Source organism: Manis pentadactyla, chromosome 15 (assembly GCF_030020395.1).
Source record: "Manis pentadactyla isolate mManPen7 chromosome 15, mManPen7.hap1, whole genome shotgun sequence".
NCBI lineage: Eukaryota > Metazoa > Chordata > Mammalia > Pholidota > Manidae > Manis > Manis pentadactyla.
Genome location: NC_080033.1, coordinates 40970835 through 40988895, shown reverse-complemented (window position 1 = coordinate 40988895; position 18061 = coordinate 40970835). Strand labels below are relative to the sequence as shown.

Genomic DNA, 18061 nt, shown 5'->3' with positions numbered 1-18061 from the left:
GACCTCCAGTACTATGTTAAATAACAGTGGGTGAGTGGGCATCCCTGTCTTGTTCCCGATCTCTGAGGAAAAGCTTTCAGCTTCTCGCCGTTCAGTATGATGTTGGCTGTGGGTTTATCGTATATGGCCTTTATTATGTTGATGTACTTGCCTTCTATACCCATTTTGCTGAGAGTTTTTGTCATGAATGGATGTTGAGTTTTGTCGAACGCTTTTTCAGCATCTATGGAGATGATGTGGATTTTGTCTTCCTGTTTGTTGATGTGCTGGATGATGTTGATGGATTTTCGAATGTTGTACCATCCTTGCATCCCTGGGATGAATCCTACTTGGTCGTGGTTTATGATCCTTTTGATATATTTTTGAATTTGTTTTGCTAATATTTTATTGAGTATTTTTGCATCTACGTTCATCAGGGATATTGGTCTGTAATTTTCTTTTTTGGTGTGGTCTTTGCCTGGTTTTGGTATTAGGGTGATGTTGGCTTCATAGAATGAGTTTGGGAGTGTTCCCTCTTCTATTTTTTGGAAAACCTTAAGGAGAATGGTTATTATATCTTCTCTGTATGTCTGATAACATTCCGAGGTATATCCATCTGGCCCGGGTGTTTTTTTCTTGGGTAGTTTTTTTGATTACCGCCTCAAATTCTTTGCTGGTAATTGGTTTGTTTAGATTTTGTGTTTCTTCCTTGGTCAGATTTGGAAGGTTGTATTTTTCTAGGAAGTTGTCCATTTCTTCTAGGTTTTCCAGCTTCTTCGCATATAGGTTTTCATAGTAGTCTCTAAGAATTCTTTGTATTTCTGTTGGGTCCGTCGTGATGTTTCCTTTCTCATTTCTGATTCTGTTGATGTGTGTTGATTCTCTTTTTTTCTTAATAAGTCTGGCTAGAGGCTTGTCTATTTTGTTTATTTTCTCAAAGAAGCAGCTCTTGGTTTCATTGATTTTTTTCTATTGTTTTATTCTTCTCAATTTTGTTTATTTCTTCTCTGATCTTTATTATGTCCCTCCTTCTGCTGACCTTAGGCCTCATTTGTTCTTCTTTTTCCCATTTTCATAACGGTGATGTGAGACTATTCATTTGGGTTTGTTCTTCCTTCTTTAAATATGCCTGGATTGCTATATACTTTCCTCTTAAGACTGCTTTCGCTGCGTCCCACAGAAGTTGGGTCTTTGTGTTGTTGTTGTCATTTATTTCCATATATTGCTGGATCTCCATTTCAATTTGGTTGTTGATCCATTGACTATTTAGAAGCATGTTGTTAAGCCTCCATGTGTTTGTGATCCTTTTTGCTTTCTTGGTACAATTAATTCTAGTTTTATACCTTTGTGGTCTGAGACGTTGGTTGGTAGGATTTCAATCTTTTTTAATTTACTGAGGCTCTTTTTGTGGCCTAGTATGTGTTCTATTCTGGAGAATGTTCCAGGTGCACTTGAGAAGAATGTGTATCCTGTTGCTTTTGGGTGTAGTGTTCTATAGATGTCTGTTTGGTCCATCTAGTCCATCTGTTCTAGTGTGTTGTTCAGTGCCTCTGTGTCCTTACTTATTTTCTGTCTGTTGGATCTGTCTTTTGGAGTGAATGGTGTGTTGAAGTCTCCTAAAATGAATGCATTGCAGTCTATTTCCTCCTTTAGTTCTGTTAGTATTTGTTTCACATATGCTGGTGCTCTTGTGTTGGGTGCATATATATTTAGAATGGTTATATCCTCTTGTTGGACTGAGCCCTTTATCATTATGTAATGTCCTTCTTTATGTCTTGTTACTTTCTTTGTTTTGAAGGCTATTTTGTCTGATACTAGTACTGCAACACCTGCTTTTTTCTCCCTATTGTTTGCATGGAATCTCTTTTTCCATCCCTTGACTTTAGTCTGTGCATGTCTTTGGGTTTGAGGTGAGTCTCTTGTAAGCAGCATATAGAATGGTCTTGTTTTTTTATCCATTCTGTTACTCTATGTCTTTTGATTGGTGCATTCAGTCCATTTACATTTAGGGTGATTATCGATACGTATGTACTTATTGCCATTTCAGGCTTTAGATTCGTGGTTACCAAAGGTTCCAGATTACTTTCCTTACTGTCTAAGAGTCTGACTTAACTCACTCAGTATGCTGTTACAAACACAATCTAAAGGTTCTTTTCTATTTCTCCTCCTTTTTCTTCCTCCTTCATTCTTTATATATTAGGTATCAAATTCTGTACTTTTTGTCTATCCCTTGATTGACTTTGGGGATAGTCAATTTAATTTTGCATTTGCCTCACAATCAGCCGCTCCACCCTCCCTACCGTGATTTAACTACCTCTGGTGACAGCTATCCAACCCTAGGAACACTTCCATCTATAGCAGTCCTTCCGTAATAGACTGCAGAGATCGTTTGTGGGAGGTAAACTTTTTCAGCTTTTGCTTATCTGGAAATTGTTTAATCCCTCCTTCAAATTTAAATGATAATCTTGCTGGATAAAGTAATCTTGGTTCCAGGCCCTTCTGCTTCATGGCATTTAATACATCATGCCACTCCCTTCTGGCCTGTAAGGTTTCTGCTGAGACGTCTGATGTTAGTCTGATGGGCTTTCCTTTGTATGTGATTTTATTTGTGCCTCTGGCTGCTTTTAACAGTCTGTCCTTCTCCTTGATCTTTCCCATTTTAATTACTATGTGTCTTGCTGTTGTCTTCCTTGGGTCCCTTGTGTTGGGGGATCTGTGGGTCTCCATGGCCTGACAGACTATGTCCTTCCCCAGATTGGGGAAGTTTTTAGCAACTACCTCCCCAAAGACACTTTCTATCCCTTTCTCTCTCTTCTTCTTCTGGTATCCCTATAATGCAAATATTGTACCGCTTGGATTGGTCACACAGTGCTCTCAATATTCTTTCATTTTTAGAGATCCTTTTTTCTCTCTGTGCCTCAGCTTCTTTGTATTCCTCTTCTCTAGTTTCTATTTCATTTATTGTCTCCTCCACCGTATCCAACCTGCTTTTAATACCCTCCATCGTGTTCTTCAACGATTGGATCTCTGACCTGAGTTCATTCCTGAGTTCTTGGATGTCTTTCCGTACCTCCATTAGGATGTTGATGATTTTTATTTTGAACTCCCTTTCAGGAAGAGTCACGAGGTCCATTGAGGTCTATATCATTTAAATCTTTCTCTGGAGTTGTATTAACAATTTTACTCTGGACAAGGTTCCTTTGGCGTTTCATGTTTGTATATGGCGCCCTCTAGTGTCCAGAAGCTCTGTTCTGGAGCTGATCAGCCCCTGAAGCAATGTCTGGGGTCTCAGGGGAGCAGTACTGGTGCCTGGGGGTAGGAAAGACCTGTTCCCCGCCGCCTGGCTGCTGTGCCTGTCTCCACTGTCTGAGCCAGTGGCCTGGTCACACAGGTATAAGTTTTTGTCCCAGAGCAGCCAGATATGGATCCCTGCTTTCCACAAGCAGCTGGAATCCCAGTCTCCCCAGCATCTCTGCCTGTATTAACTTTCCAACCCAGTAGTCATGCGGATCTCATGAAAGCACCATGAAATGTAGGTTTGTGCTTCCAGAGCAGATCTCCGGAGCTAGGTATTCAGCAGTCCCAAGCCTTCCACTCCCTCACTGCTCCGTTTGTCTTCCTCCCGCCGGTGAGCTGGGGTGGGGGAAGGGCTCGGGTCCCGCCGAGCCACAGCAATGGCACGTTACCCCGTTCGCTGAGGTCTGCTCTTTTATCCAGGTGTGTGCAGCCTGATGCCGTCCTCCCTCCTGTTGCTCTCTCAGGGTTAGTTGCGGCTGTCTAATTGTATCCAGTTTTAGGAGGAAGCCTCTGTTTCTCCTCTCACACCACCATCTTTAATCCCCTTGCTCCTCTGTATCATATGTAGCTTTTTGAGACTGGTTTCTTTTGTGTTTTATCATGTATCAGTCCTTAATTTCCTTTTATTGCCAAATGGTATTCCACCATATTGATACACCTCATTTCATTTATCCATTTTCAGTTGCTAGATATTTGGATTATTTCCTCTTTTTGGTGATTATGAATAATGTTGCAATGAACTTTGGTGTAGCAACATTTGATCAAGTCCCAGCTATCAGTTTCTTTGGGTAAATACCTAGGATTAGAAATGTTAAATCATAGCGTAACTCTTTTTAACTGTTTGAGGAATTGCTGGACTGTTTTCCAGAGTGGCTGCATTCCCACTAACACTTGATATTTTCTGGATTTTAGCGGGGTAGCTCACATCCTACTCGGTGTGAAGTAGTACCTCATGGTTTTGATTTGCATTTCCCTGATGGCTAATCATGTTGAGTAACTTTTCATGTGTTTATTGGCCATTTGTATATCTTCTTTGGATAAATGTCTATACACATCACTTGCCCATTTTTTAATTGGGTTATTCGTTTACCAGTAAAGTGCAGGAATTTTTTATGCCTTCTCGATACACGTCCCTTATCAGATAGATGATTTGCAGAAGTTGTCCCCTGCTGTCACTCCATTTATCCCTTTCTCCCAAGGGTCATCTTTTCATTTTCTTGATGGTGTCATTTGAAGCACAAAAGTCTTTAATTCTGATTATGTTGCCCATTTTTTCTATCAACGTTTTTTCATTTTTGCATAAATAAAAATTATAATAATCAAACTAGTGTAGTAGGAGTATTTTCTGGCATGTATTATCTAATAAAGTATAATCCTGTAGTTATAAAATAATATATTCTCTCTAATAGCTTTTTTACTATCTGCTTTCCTAAAGCTATGTTGAGGATACCTATTCAGATTGTGGTTAGTTATTTCCATTTTTGTCCTCTACTAAATTTGTGCCTTGTGAATAATTTTCCATTCTGTAACCGAAGTGGTAACTTTAGTACCGAAGTTTTTATCAACTTGAACTGAACTTTCCTAGTATTCCTTTTCATCTTAGTCTTTTATAGAATGATTCCCCCAACCCAGATTTTTAAGATTATTTTGAAATATATTTAAATTCCTAATATTTTTTTGCATTTTATGTAATTTAATATCATCATCAGATTTGAGGAACACAGTTTGGAGTTCTAAGATGAATTAAATATGTCATACAGATTGATCTATGTGCCTATAAACTTCTTGAAACCCACTAATAAATAACTTTGGGGTACTACATTAAAGCTATGTATTCTCAAATGCCAGGATTCATAAAATATCAAGGTCAGAAGGAATTTACAGGGTTATCTATTCACCAGTATGCTGCTGGATTCCTTTTTACAGTATCTCTATTGAGGTATTAGTTAGCCTGGTTTAAATTTGACTGTGTAAACTGTCTTTTTCTTTTCTTTTGGTAACTCTATTTTGGATATTTTATATCGAGTCAAAGTAATTTTCTCTTTGGTTTTCTGGTCCCTATCATTCTACATCTGCTATTTGGCATCCTACAGGTACCATGAGTAATGGCATGGAAAATGAGCAATAGGACATGTTAGAAAAATAATAAGTAGATTAAAGTGGTTAGATTGTAGAGGATGTGGAGAGGTGGTGAGCTGGTGATTGGAAATGACAATAATTTTGAAGGGCCTGTATTAGTTGGATGTTTATAGGTTGGCTTTAGGTAACTATCACAGAACTTCCATTGGCAAATGACGTGAACAAATCCATGTTTTACAAAACTTAACTCTGGTTACAATGTGGATAATAGATTAAAATGAGAAAATACTTCGGCAAAAAGGTCAGTTTTATAATGCTATTAGTCGAATAAAGCATGTAGGAGAAAGACAGATTTTAGAAGAAAGTTAATTAGCTTGTCTTTGGACCTGTTGAGTTTATAACTGTGGAGAAGTCTAGGAGGCAGCTGGAGAGATGATTCCATACATAAAGATTTAAAAGTTGTCTGTATATGGATGATGGAAGACAAACTTACTCAGAGTATCCGGAGTGAGAAGAGGACTGAGGAGAGAGAAAGTTTAGAAGCATGGTTTCAAATAACTTCACCAATCTTGTTGCTGCCCTTTTAAATGTGTTCCATTTTGTCTATATTCTTCTTTAAAGGAGACACTCAGGAACATATAATACCCAGATTTGGTGTGACTAGCATAAAAGAATAAGACATTTTGTTTAACCAGCATCCTATTGATGGAGATATAGGCTATGTTCACTCTTTTGCTGGAGCAAGTAGTGCTGCAATAAATACCCTTATAGCTACCATTTCACTCTTATGAACATATTTCTAGAATAAATTGTTAGAAGGGAATTTGCTCAAAGTATATGTGCATTTGAAATCTTTATGGATATTGTCACATTTCTCTGGGAGATTTCACCATTCCACCAGCAATATATGAGAGAGTGTTTTTCCACAACTTCATAACTTCACCAATGTGTTATCAAACTTGGAAATCTCCGTCAGTTTGATAGATCTCTGTGGTACATGATAAATCAGTGGTTCTGATTTGCATTCTCTTACTTTGACTATTGAACTTACTGTATCTTCTACCCATTTTTCTATTGGCTATTAGTATTTTTCTTGGAGAGTCATAGATGTCTTGATGTATTAAGAAATGAACACTATCAGTGTGAGTTGCATGTGTTTTTTCTCAACTTATTTTTCTTTTGTAATTCATTTTAATTTTATAATTAAAATTAATTTTAATAGAATTATTTATGTAATCTAGTGAGCCTTTAATGACATCTGGATTTTGTTCCATGGATAGAAAGCAAGGTACTCCATGTTTTCTTCTAGTACTTTCTAGTTTTTCATTTAATACTAGTTCTTTCATTTCTGACATATCTCTGATCCATTTGTGGTTTATCGATTTGAGAACGAAGTATGGATCTAAATATTTCAGGTGGTCACCAATTGTCCTGTTTATCTTACAGTTAATTTTACCCCAATTTGAAATACTAAATTACTTTTTAGTTTATGCTTGGCTTTGTATTTACCAATACCACAGTGTTTTGATAAATGAGATTTTTGTTAGTTCTTCCTAGTTGCTCTTCTGTTTCAGATCTTTTTCTGGCTTTACTTTCTATTTTTCTGTATTAACTCTAGAAATACCTTGCCTACCTCTGAGAAAACTTGGAAATTTTATAGAGACCATGTTAATTTCAGAAATTTGTATATGGAGAGTTTATTTTATAATAGGTTTCTATACAAGAGCACCGTATATAAAGAATTTGAATTTGTTGTAAACATTTAAAAATCAGGAAATTTCCCAAAGAAGTCTTAATGGATTTTCAGCTCCTTTATAAAAATTAGAAGGAACAATTAAACAAAGCTAACTGATGGCAGCACTTCTGTAGCCATAGTTCTCTCCTGGCCAATTTCACTCACTTTATGTCACCTGCCTGGCCTCTGTAGAATTTGCAGCCTGTAAGTACTTGTGAAATTGGTTATCTGCAGTGAAAAGAGGACCCATTAGTTACAAATTACTAGAATTGCTCCCAGACTTCATCCTTGAGATTCTTTTGTGTATAGGTTATGTTAACGATTGTTAATTCTGCCTTCCAACTTGAAAACACCTTGTTAAGCAAACTTTCCATACCTTTAAGTCTGATAATAAATTCTGAACCAGATAGGCTGAAGATAGAAATTCTGTAGTACACTATTGGAAAATCGATTAGTACTATTTGGATGTGGTCATTCAGCTAGTTATTAGTGTACTGTGACGTGATTTTACCAGCGTTAAGTTAGTAAACCTTGGCAAAAATTCTGTGCTATCTACCAATCATGTACAAAGAAGCCCCCTGGGAACCCTAAGGAAATGAGTAATTTGGGGCCATTTTAAGGTTTATCCCTTTAAATATTACACTTTTTATTTTAGCCAATTTTGATAGAATTTTTCACGTTTCAATAAGCTGAGAATATTTTGCCAGCAGCTTTTGTAAGATAAATTCTAGCCGAAATAAGCAGGTGAAGAGAGGCAACAAAGGGCTAGGTAGTTTATTTGAATGCAAATTCCCAGGTGATGTTCCACTGTCTGGCTATCACAGGAAGGTGAAGTCACACTTGGTCAGGGAGGTGGGGGTTTAATAAGGGTTTGGGAGGGGGAGGAGTGGGCAAGCTATCCTAGGGGGCGTGGAGAGGTATGATTGGCTAAAGGTGACATAATAGACAACTAGAAACTTTTTTTTTTCCTTCCAAGAGGGAGAAGGCTGACATCCGTGTCTTAGTTGGCACATCAGAAGGATGGAATTCAGGAAGACCTGTCCCCTTTCCATATAAGGCACAGATCTTGGGGTCTGTTCTGTTCTGCTTTTATGGTATCTCTCTGTTCTGTTTGCATGTCCTTGTTTTTCCTTTCTCCAGCCTAACAATAAATATTTTCTTAATTATATAATAAGTTAAAAGTAGATTGATACCATGTTTTTATAAAGTTGAATGATACAGACATTTACTAGAATGAGTTAAGACAATAGCTATTAAAGACTAACTTAAATGAGAGTTATGTTGGTTGTAGAATAAACTTTATAGCATTTAGGTAAAGTTAAAAAATAAGGTGGACCTGTATGATTAAAATTTGGTTGCATTAGATTTTATGGACATTTTTTTCATAGTTCACCTTTAGTCTCTGTTTTTGTAACTAAAGTTGACTACTTACATATATCTTGTCACATAAGAAATGTGTATCTTAGTATAGTATTGGTGTCTGTGTTCCTTTTCTTTATCATTAGATGTTACTCCTCTGTACTAACTTTTAAGAAAGCACAAATAACGTGCATTGTAGTGGTATACTTGTCTATATCCTCCTTCAGAGGTCAGTTATTTTTCATTTTCTTAGTGTCTGGACGTTTTCTATCAATAAATGTTTATTGGAGGAGTAAATAGCAAAATTGTTTTCTTTTGGAATTTCTACTTCTGCCCATATTTTGGGTAAGCCTCAGGTTACATAAATGTAGAGAACACTCTTCTTTAGGTCTAATCTACCATACCGTACAAAAAGTCAAAGACTATACCAGTTCTCTCCTGTGTGGAATATTACTGCTCTGCTATATCATAAACTTACTTCCTCAACAGTCTTCTAAAAATTATTTAACTACTTTTTAAGAATAAAATACACATAAGCCCATAGTAAATAAGTATAAATTCAGGATGTTTTACATTCACATTTTAAGTTCAAAGTAATACATTCTAAATATTCAACAAATTATTTTAGTCACTTCTAGGATGCATATTCTTTCCCTTTTTAGTATTTCTAAAATCAGGATACGTCTCAATCACTGTTTGCCAGGTGACTGTATTGGAGCAATTGTCATTGCCTGTGCATATGCAGACTTAGAGCTGTTCACATTGCCTTTAGTTGGGCATTAGTACTACACGTGTTTAATTGTCATTTAAAATGTCTTTAAAAAGATATACTGTGTTTCAGGATTTAACCAAAAAGTTACTGATTATGCAGAGAAGCACAGAAACAGTGTACAGAGCATAAATTTAATATCAATAAAGCAAATGTTTGTTGAAGAAATGCCAGCAATTCCATGTTTGCTTGCAGAGCAACAAGTGTTTTATGGATCAGAGTGCCTCAAGTCAGAAGAAATTATTAAATCCTTTGGAATAAGTCTAAGTCTAAAAATGTTTTACAAAGTTATTTCATTAATTTAACATAAAAAATTTGAAGTGGTGTGTCCTTGCTTAATTGGCAGCATTTTTTTCTTGTTATATCGACTAATGTTGTACTTTACATTTGATGATACTGGATTCAGTAACTTCGATGGTATTTCTTTTTATGTTCCTTGATAAATAATCATACATCCATATAAAAACGTAAGAAATTGTTTTCCTGATTAGTGGCTTGTGTAGTCATAGATGCGCTTCCTATTCTAAAGTCTGAAGTTGAATTTGTTCTAAGGAAGTGATTTAACCACCTTATTTTTATACTTAATGGTTTTGTTCAGTTCAGAACACATAGCCCTCTATCTGCTTGGTGTCGCAGTTATAAAGGCTGGGAAAATAATTTTTTCTTTATTTCTGTATTTTACTTTTTCTAAAATCATATATGTGTTAAAACACTTAGGTACCGATGTCACTAGTAGTAAGCTAATCTCTAGTTAAAAATTAATATACAATTTTGTGGTTTTTATGTCACAGAATTTTTCAGAAATATTTCTGCATTTAAATAGAAGACATTTTGTTTAGGAAATTTATTTTTCCTAAAATGGACCTCCCAAAATAGAAGTTCTGGAAAAGCTTCTTAGGCCTGTGCTAATTTTTAAATAAACTAATACTGAGAAAAGCAGGAACCCACGTTTGTGATTTCTGTGCAAGACAGGGGTGGGGCACAGAACCATAAACATTTGTTAAAATGTTTGTTACAATCATATAAGCCTGGAAAAAAATTGGCCAGCTATTTTTGCATATTTGTAACCTATTAGATCCTTTCCACACATAAATTTTTTTTGTGTGTATATACACATGCTTATAAATAGTGTTTTCTTGAGGGTATCTGAAAACTTAATTATTGCTTAGCTCAAGCTACTGTTTGTTTCTGCCTCAGCTTTATTATCAGTACACATTTATACAGTTTAGTAAATAAAATAAGCAACATATGTATTTCAAATGTTTTAGGGAGATATGCTTCAGCACAAAATAATGACTATAACTGTACAAAGGTGCTTGCTTTTACTGCACAGATGTTTAAATCAGTTAGCTGCTGGGAGGGCTTATCTTGAGTGGTAGATGAGCAAAAGGACCATGGTAGCAATATGTTGGGACATTCATTCCCAACATACCACATGTCTGTTTTCTGTCAGATGACTAGATGGCTAACTAGTCTCTTTGGGCCAGCTTGTCATGACCTCATATTCTTCTTCTTGATGCATTTTCACATATACCATATGAAGTAATAGATTTATCTGTTCAAGATGTCTACAGCAAAGATCACGACACTTATCAGAGGACTTTAAGTCAGCTATCTTAACAAGACATAACTCTGAAGTGTAATACATTTGTTTTATACGTGCCACAGCTTCTGGGGAGTGATGGCCAATTCATGGTATGGGAGAGAGTCTGGCATACCATTCTCAAGTTTACTTTACATTCTGTCATCCTAATATATGAACTTCAAAACAAATGAAAGAAATTGCCTTCATTTTAAATCCATATAGTCATGTCCCCTGCACCAGCACTTTTTTTCCTTGTGGGGAATATTAGCTATTTGCATTGAGTTACCCTACCAAAAAGTACAATACACTGAGATTTTGTTTTTAAGTTATGTGTAAGCTTTGTTTGTAGAACTTTGATGAATACTCATTATTAAGCTTTAATCGCTTTTCTTGTTTCTCTAGGATTCCAACACATCATGACATGTCATTATCTAGAGCAGTAATGAACGTTGACCTGTTTTGGATTAGTTGATGACATTTGGAAATGATCCAGTAATACCTGTTACAAAGAAGCTGAGTGTACTCTATTTGGAGTGAACAGCCCAGATTGTTCTGAATTTTCCAAGATGATAGATCCAATGATGGACTTATTTGATGATGCCAATCTTTTTGGTGAAACCTTAGAAGGTTTGTCAGATGATGCGTTTGTACAACCAGGACCTGTTTCACTAGTCGATGAATTGAACTTGGGTGCAGAATTTGAACCTTTGCACATAGACTCACTGAACCATGTTCAGGGTACTCCAACACATCAGAAAATGACTGATTATGAACAGTTAAATCAGTTTGATTCAATGAAATTTCATCCAGTTAATCAGTCTTTTGGTAGCCTAGCTGAACATGTGTTATCTCCACACCCTCAGTTTAATTATTCTCCAGTCCACCCCCAAAACCAACCCAATGGTTTGTTTCCAGATGTAGGAGATGGTAGTGCAATGTGGGGCCATCAGACAGCTACTAGCATTTCAAATCAAAATAGGTCTCCTTTTCACCAACAAGGACATTCTCACTCTATGCCTCACAATAAAAGCTTTATGGCACACCATGATTTTGCCTTATTTCATTCCAATGAACAACAAACACAGTGCACTTCACTCACAACAAAACTGAAATAATCTTAACACAGGGCAAAGTTCTCTAGGCCAGTCTAAAAATTTTATGGATGTTAATGTTTTTGGTCCACACAGAGTCAGTGTTAACCACACAGAGTCAGTGTTAACCACCCGCCACAAATTTCTAATGCATCTACTTCACAACAGTCTCTTTTGATGCAACAATTTTCGTAAACGCCAAATCCTTCAGTACACTTCCTCAAGTGTGGCAGTCGTCAGGAAGGAAATTTTAATGGACCTTCTCCAAATATGACTTCCTGTTCTGTCAGTAATTCACAGCAGTTTTCTTCCCACTATTCCTTTTCCAGTAATCATGTATCACCAAACAGTCTTCTCCAGCCCTCTGCAGTTCTTGGACCTAATCATACAAATCAGACTTTACCTGATTTTCCTGGAAGTAATTCCTTTTCACTTCGTAGGGGAATGAAGCAAGAATCCACTCAGCCTATGCTAAATCCCAATACGTCACTCAATTCAAATAATTTCCAAATGTTGCATTCATCACATCCTCAGGGTAATTGCAGCAATTCAAAATTATCTCCTGTGCACATGAACTTCCCAGATCCTTTTGATTCAGGAAGCCAAATGGTCCATTTCAGTGATCATGTAGGAACTAATGGCTTTTCATCTTTAGAAGAGAATTTACTTCATCAGGTAGAATATCAGACTGAGCCATTCACAGGACTTGATCCAGAGGACCTCCTTCAGGAAGATCTCCTTCCCCAATTTGATGAGTCAACATTTGGGCAAGATAATTCAAGTCATGTTTTAGATCATGACCTTGATCGGCAGTTTACTTCACATCTTGTAACGTGGCCTTCTGATTTGGCTCAAACTCAGTTACATGGTCAGGCTGGTCTTGGCATTCATCACTTCCTAATCATCAACATTTACACGACAGAAATCGCCTTTACTTAAAGAGACAGGTATGTATCTTTTATTTTGGTGTTTTGGTAGGGTCAGCTTTTACTCATTGAGTTAATTTTACATGAGACATTCAAGATTTTCAGCAATTCTGTTAATATGTATATTTGGGCATAGGTTTCCATCGGTTTTATATTGTGGAAATGATTCATTGATGCACTCAAAGCAGTAGACTATTTCTATATTTAGAAAATTGTAAGTTTTTAAGAACTTCTTTGTAACTTTGAATTTTGATTGTCTTTAAAAGATCTATTATCAAAAGCAAAAACTTAACTAAGGGAAACAATAGGAACATTTTTTGCAAATATGAGCATAGGGTTAGTATTGCTCTAAAAAGCTCATATAAATTGATAAACTTAAGATCTTCATTGATAACTAGATAAAGCATATGAGCTGAAATTCACAAAAGATGAAATTAAATTTGTAAACACAACATTCAGAATAATGCAGCCTTAATGATTAAATTTGCAGTGTGGTTTCCTGTTTACCTGTTAGGAAAAAATTTTAATATTAATAGTGGCAAATTTATGGTGAAATTGGAGCTTACATAGCTTTGTTAATTGATACAAATATATTGGAAAACAATTTGGTTGTGGTCTTTTGGGGTATAAAAATACTTTATTATAGTAATCCCCAAATAGCAAAAGTAATATATCCAAAAATATTTATATTATTTTATCTATAAGGGAGAACTGGAAAGAGTATAATTTGTTATCATAGCCATGACAGACTGTTACAGGCATTGGAAAGACCTGAAGATTAACACTGAGAATATGTTAATGATGGGAAAAGCATAATTCAAAATTATGATCACAGTAAAATGATTAACAGTTCAGGCTTTGGTATCAGACTACTTGGGTTTTAGCTCTTGGCTCCTGTTACATATTAGATGTGTGGCTTTTAGCTAGTTATATAATTTTTGTTATATACCTAATAGGCTATATTAGGTATCTACCTAATAGGGCTTTGGTAAAGATGAAAAGAGTTATAATGTAAAAGTACTTAGAACTGTGCCTAGGGTATAGTAAGCACTTAATAAACATTATTGTAATTATGTTTTTTTTTCATAGCAGTATGAAAATAAGTTTAGGGTAGTATAATTAATTGTACTTTGCTCTCTGTTCTTTTCATGTAAAATACTACTTTTATAATAAAAATTGTATTTAATGTAATATCTTACATTTTTCTGAAATCTTACTAAATTAAGGATTCATAAAATGCTTCAATACCTTGGTTACCTGTGAGATTTGGTAGGCAATGAAATATACCATAGTTCTTGAAATTAAATATTTAGAGACCATTTTTTCATTTCAAAGTCTTGAAGTGTTTGAAAAAGATAAAATCTTTATCTTTTATTTGGGTTGATTTTAGTTCTGTTTCAAATATTATTTTCAGTACATCTTTTGAAACGTCTAAATTGATTTTAAGATACTTTAAGGCATTTGTAAACCTTCCCTTCCCCTTCTTGTGGTCTGCATAGAATGTTATGATTTTGCTCCCTCTACTGGAAGATCACGCATCTTAATTAGAAGGACCCTAGGAAAAACATCAGATTTGAACCGAGGGTCATCTGTTACACTTTATAGGTGAATTTCTGACTAGTTTGACTTATCATTTTGTCTAGTATATAATTGAAGTTACGAAGTCCGAAATTTGTTAACATTACTTTTCTGAATTTTATTTTTCTAAGGCTTTGTCATCATTTTAGTTTTGTTTTGTTTTTAATTCATGTTTTTACTAAGCATGTTCTGTTGGCTTTACAAAGCAGTAAAGACTCCCTTTTATAGATTTGAAATGAATGGAAGGTAATTATAAATAAGTAGTTCCTAATATTACCAAATGGGAAGTACTAGCTGAGAGAAATTGTTTTCCAATCCATCGTAAGCAACTTTTAATAAATCATCATATTCTGTACTGATAAACTCATCAGGCTTTATTTAAATGTACTCACTTTTTTGTCTGAGTTTGTTTTGTTTTGCCAACCTGTTCTTTTTGTGACATGTTCAAGTGCTGATAAAGGGCAATCTGAAATACTTCTTTGAAAGTTCTCAAGTTTCCTATTATTTCTTACTGTTAAGAGTAAAAATCTGGAGTTGCTGTTTGTGGGGATGAAGAATAGAGAGGAATTGGTAGAGAAGATAGGGGATTGATATTATGATTATGACTTATGGATTGCTTATAGATTTTATATATACTGAGTTATGTCACTCTAAGTAGGTGAAATTCAAATGATTTCATATGTGTAATTTATAACAAATTTTGACAGCTTAAAAGTTTTTTGCCTATGTAATTTTGGCATGTTCCAGTTTGTTATTGTTACTACATAGCCAAAATACTATATTAATAAGGAATTCTTACATTATTATGGTGTATTCCTAGGTTGTATGGAAAGAAATTTTTTCTTAGGTTTTTATAACTTAATTGCAATAATTTCCTTTTAGACTATTGGTAAATATGTATAGAAGCTAAGAGATTAAAAAATGATTAAGTGATGTAATTTTGTTTATTAAAAATAAGGTACATTTTGTTGTAGTCAAAGCAAGATACCTTTTATCTCCTGTGAAAATCCTCGTTGGCACTCTATTTAGGACTCTAGAAAGCTTCAGTGAAAGTGTTGGCTGTATAAAAATTATTTCTAAGCCTTACTTTTTCTTATTCCCCAACTGAGGGTGGGGTGGTTGTGGGTATAATTTCAAATGTCTTAAAGTAAGCAACCTGAAGTCTGTGTCAGTCTTTAAAAACAGTGCTGATGACATTTCTTATATACATAATTGACTCTAGAATTTTATCACTTAAACAATAGAAAAAAAGGTGAGAAGCTACAGCAAGTATTTCTAAATGTAAGCACTTGCAAAACATCATGGAGAAAATACTACTTTATTTTCATCTCTCATTAGAGCAAAGGAGTTGTGAGAGAGTACTATACATTTTTTATTCTCATGACAAAACTTTCTCCTATTTTGTAACAAAACCTTTCGTTTTGGTCTTTGTTAAAATGGAAATAACATGGAGCATTGCATGGTCTCTCAATGTAAATTAAATTTAATGTAAAATTCTCTAGCAGTGAAAAATATATGGGATAGCTGAAATAGCAGGCAGCAGAAAATAGAATTTTAGGATGTACATAATTACACAAAATTCCATGTTGACTTTTGTGTTCTGATAAATTTATTACTTTACTTACTACCTTGAATTTTGTTTTATTTTTTTCCTGAAGGTAGAGAAACTTACATTACTTATAAGCTTTAAAAATTAAGAAAATAGAAAGACAGGTTTGAACAGCCTATGTAAAGCACTTTTTAAAATACTGGATTTTTTTCTCATAAAAACAATACATGGTTAGTATTAAAAAATTGGAACATATAGAAAACAAACACTTGAAAATTAAGTTACCTGCAATAACACTACCAAAAGATACTTCTGTTGACATTTTGTTGTTTAAGTTTCCAGTGACATCTGTTGTCTGTCTGTCCCCTGTCCTCCACTTACATATTTTTACATTTTTAAGAAACAAAATTTGGATCATATAGTTTATGCTGTTTGGCATCTTGCTTTGTTAATGTGATTAACATATTATAGACATCTTTCATTATCATTAAACATTTTTCTGAAAATGAATTTGAACGGCTGAATAGTTTGCCATTGTAAGGTTGCTAAAGTATCATATAAAAGTAAGGTTCTAATGGAGATCTGGAAAAATTTGAATCAAGGTAATTAAAATATCTATATTTTTCTTGTATATATTACCATAATATTCAATTTAAAGTAGGTGTATAGTAACAGCAAAAATTATAATAACACATAGCACTGACTTTGTGCCAAGCACTGTTCTAAATGCTTAACTTAGTTAACACACTTGAAATAATCCTGTTATTTGGATACAGTTATTTCTTTCAATTTCCATGGGAGGAAATTGAGGTACAGAGAAGCTAAGTGATATACTCAAAGTCACATAGCCAGTGTGGAGACAGCCAGTGGCCGGCCATTCTGGATTCAAACCGAATTTGACTCCCATTATATGCAGTCTTGACCACTTTCACTTTACTTCAGAGTGTGTTAGTGCATTGTAATATATAACAATAAAATTCTGTACTAAATGATTTCTCCTTACACTGAGGGCCCTTCCATCCCCCACCTTCAAAAATCTACCTTACTTACTGTTGAGGCAAAAACTTGCTTTAGAACCTTTAAGTGAAAAAGACCGTGTAGCTCATGTTTTCTGGCTTTTTTGGCAAATAGTTTGTCCATTACCAGAGGACAAAACAACCCCTAAACAAAAAAAGTAAACTGAAATAGCTATTGCTTCCAAAAATGTTTTGGACATTCTTTTCTAAGATTGTGTGTTTAAGATGATAGCAAATGCCGTAAAGGTAAACCTGATTATTATCTTCAAACATTTGAAGGACTTTAGAGGTCAGAATTAGTCCTACTAAGTGGAAGTCACAGAAAAGCAGTTATCATGTAGATAGAAAGATGTTTGGAATAAAGCTCTTTGACTTAAAGTAAGTAAATGGAATGGTTCAGATATGTCACAGATGGAATTCCTATAGTGGGTGGAAAGGATTAAATTGGTAGGTTCTTTTCATCTCTAAAGATTCTGTGTTTGTAATTTGGGATTTCATTGTAGGACATATCATTCATATTGCCTATTGAAGCCCCTGGGAGGCAGTTACAAATAATGAAAAAAAGTAAAGAAATATGGCAGGGTCTGTGTTATTCAACAATGTTAGGGAATTTATTATAGATGAATAAATTTTCCAGATAGTTGTAATGTATTCTGTTAAGCATCAAAATCTTTAATTATATGGCTCTTTTTTTCCCAGAGGGTGATGGTGATGGTAGTAGAATGTTCAGTTAGGAAAGGATAAAATCTTAGATTTTGTAGGGAGGTCTTGTATGTTCAAATTAGTAATGCTATTGCTGCACTTCCACGAATTACGCTAAGTAAGAATCTATTAGAATACATTAAGTATTTGAAAATTACCTTAAGCATAAACACAGCTAATTTTGTGTTTAAGTAAAATTATTACTAAAAAGAGGAAAACGTATGTAAAACTACAGCAAGGGATTTGCTCTACTTTGCTCATACCCACTGAACCAGGAGGATCCCAAACTCATAGCTACTTTTTGTTTTACAGTGGTAACTTTTCCTAAGACAAAAAAACCCAGATACCTGAACAGTTAAAAGACTTGTCACTCCACTTATGCCCTAGACAAAAAGA

At 34.8% G+C, this 18061-nt stretch overlaps 1 protein-coding gene across 7 annotated transcripts in view; it reads left to right on the top strand.

The window, feature by feature from the left end:
• The window catches only part of LOC130681006 (chromodomain-helicase-DNA-binding protein 9-like), a 91611-nt gene that overhangs the window by 19031 nt on the left and 54519 nt on the right, over positions 1-18061 (top strand). For 5 of the 7 annotated variants that reach the window (XR_008994041.1, XR_008994040.1, XR_008994042.1 and 2 more), the window contains exon 2: positions 11206-12841. The exons of the other annotated variants lie outside the window; for them this stretch is intronic. The gene's annotated coding sequence lies outside the window, so the exon portion shown is untranslated. The remainder of the gene's footprint in view (positions 1-11205; positions 12842-18061) is intronic. 7 annotated transcript variants of the gene reach the window in all.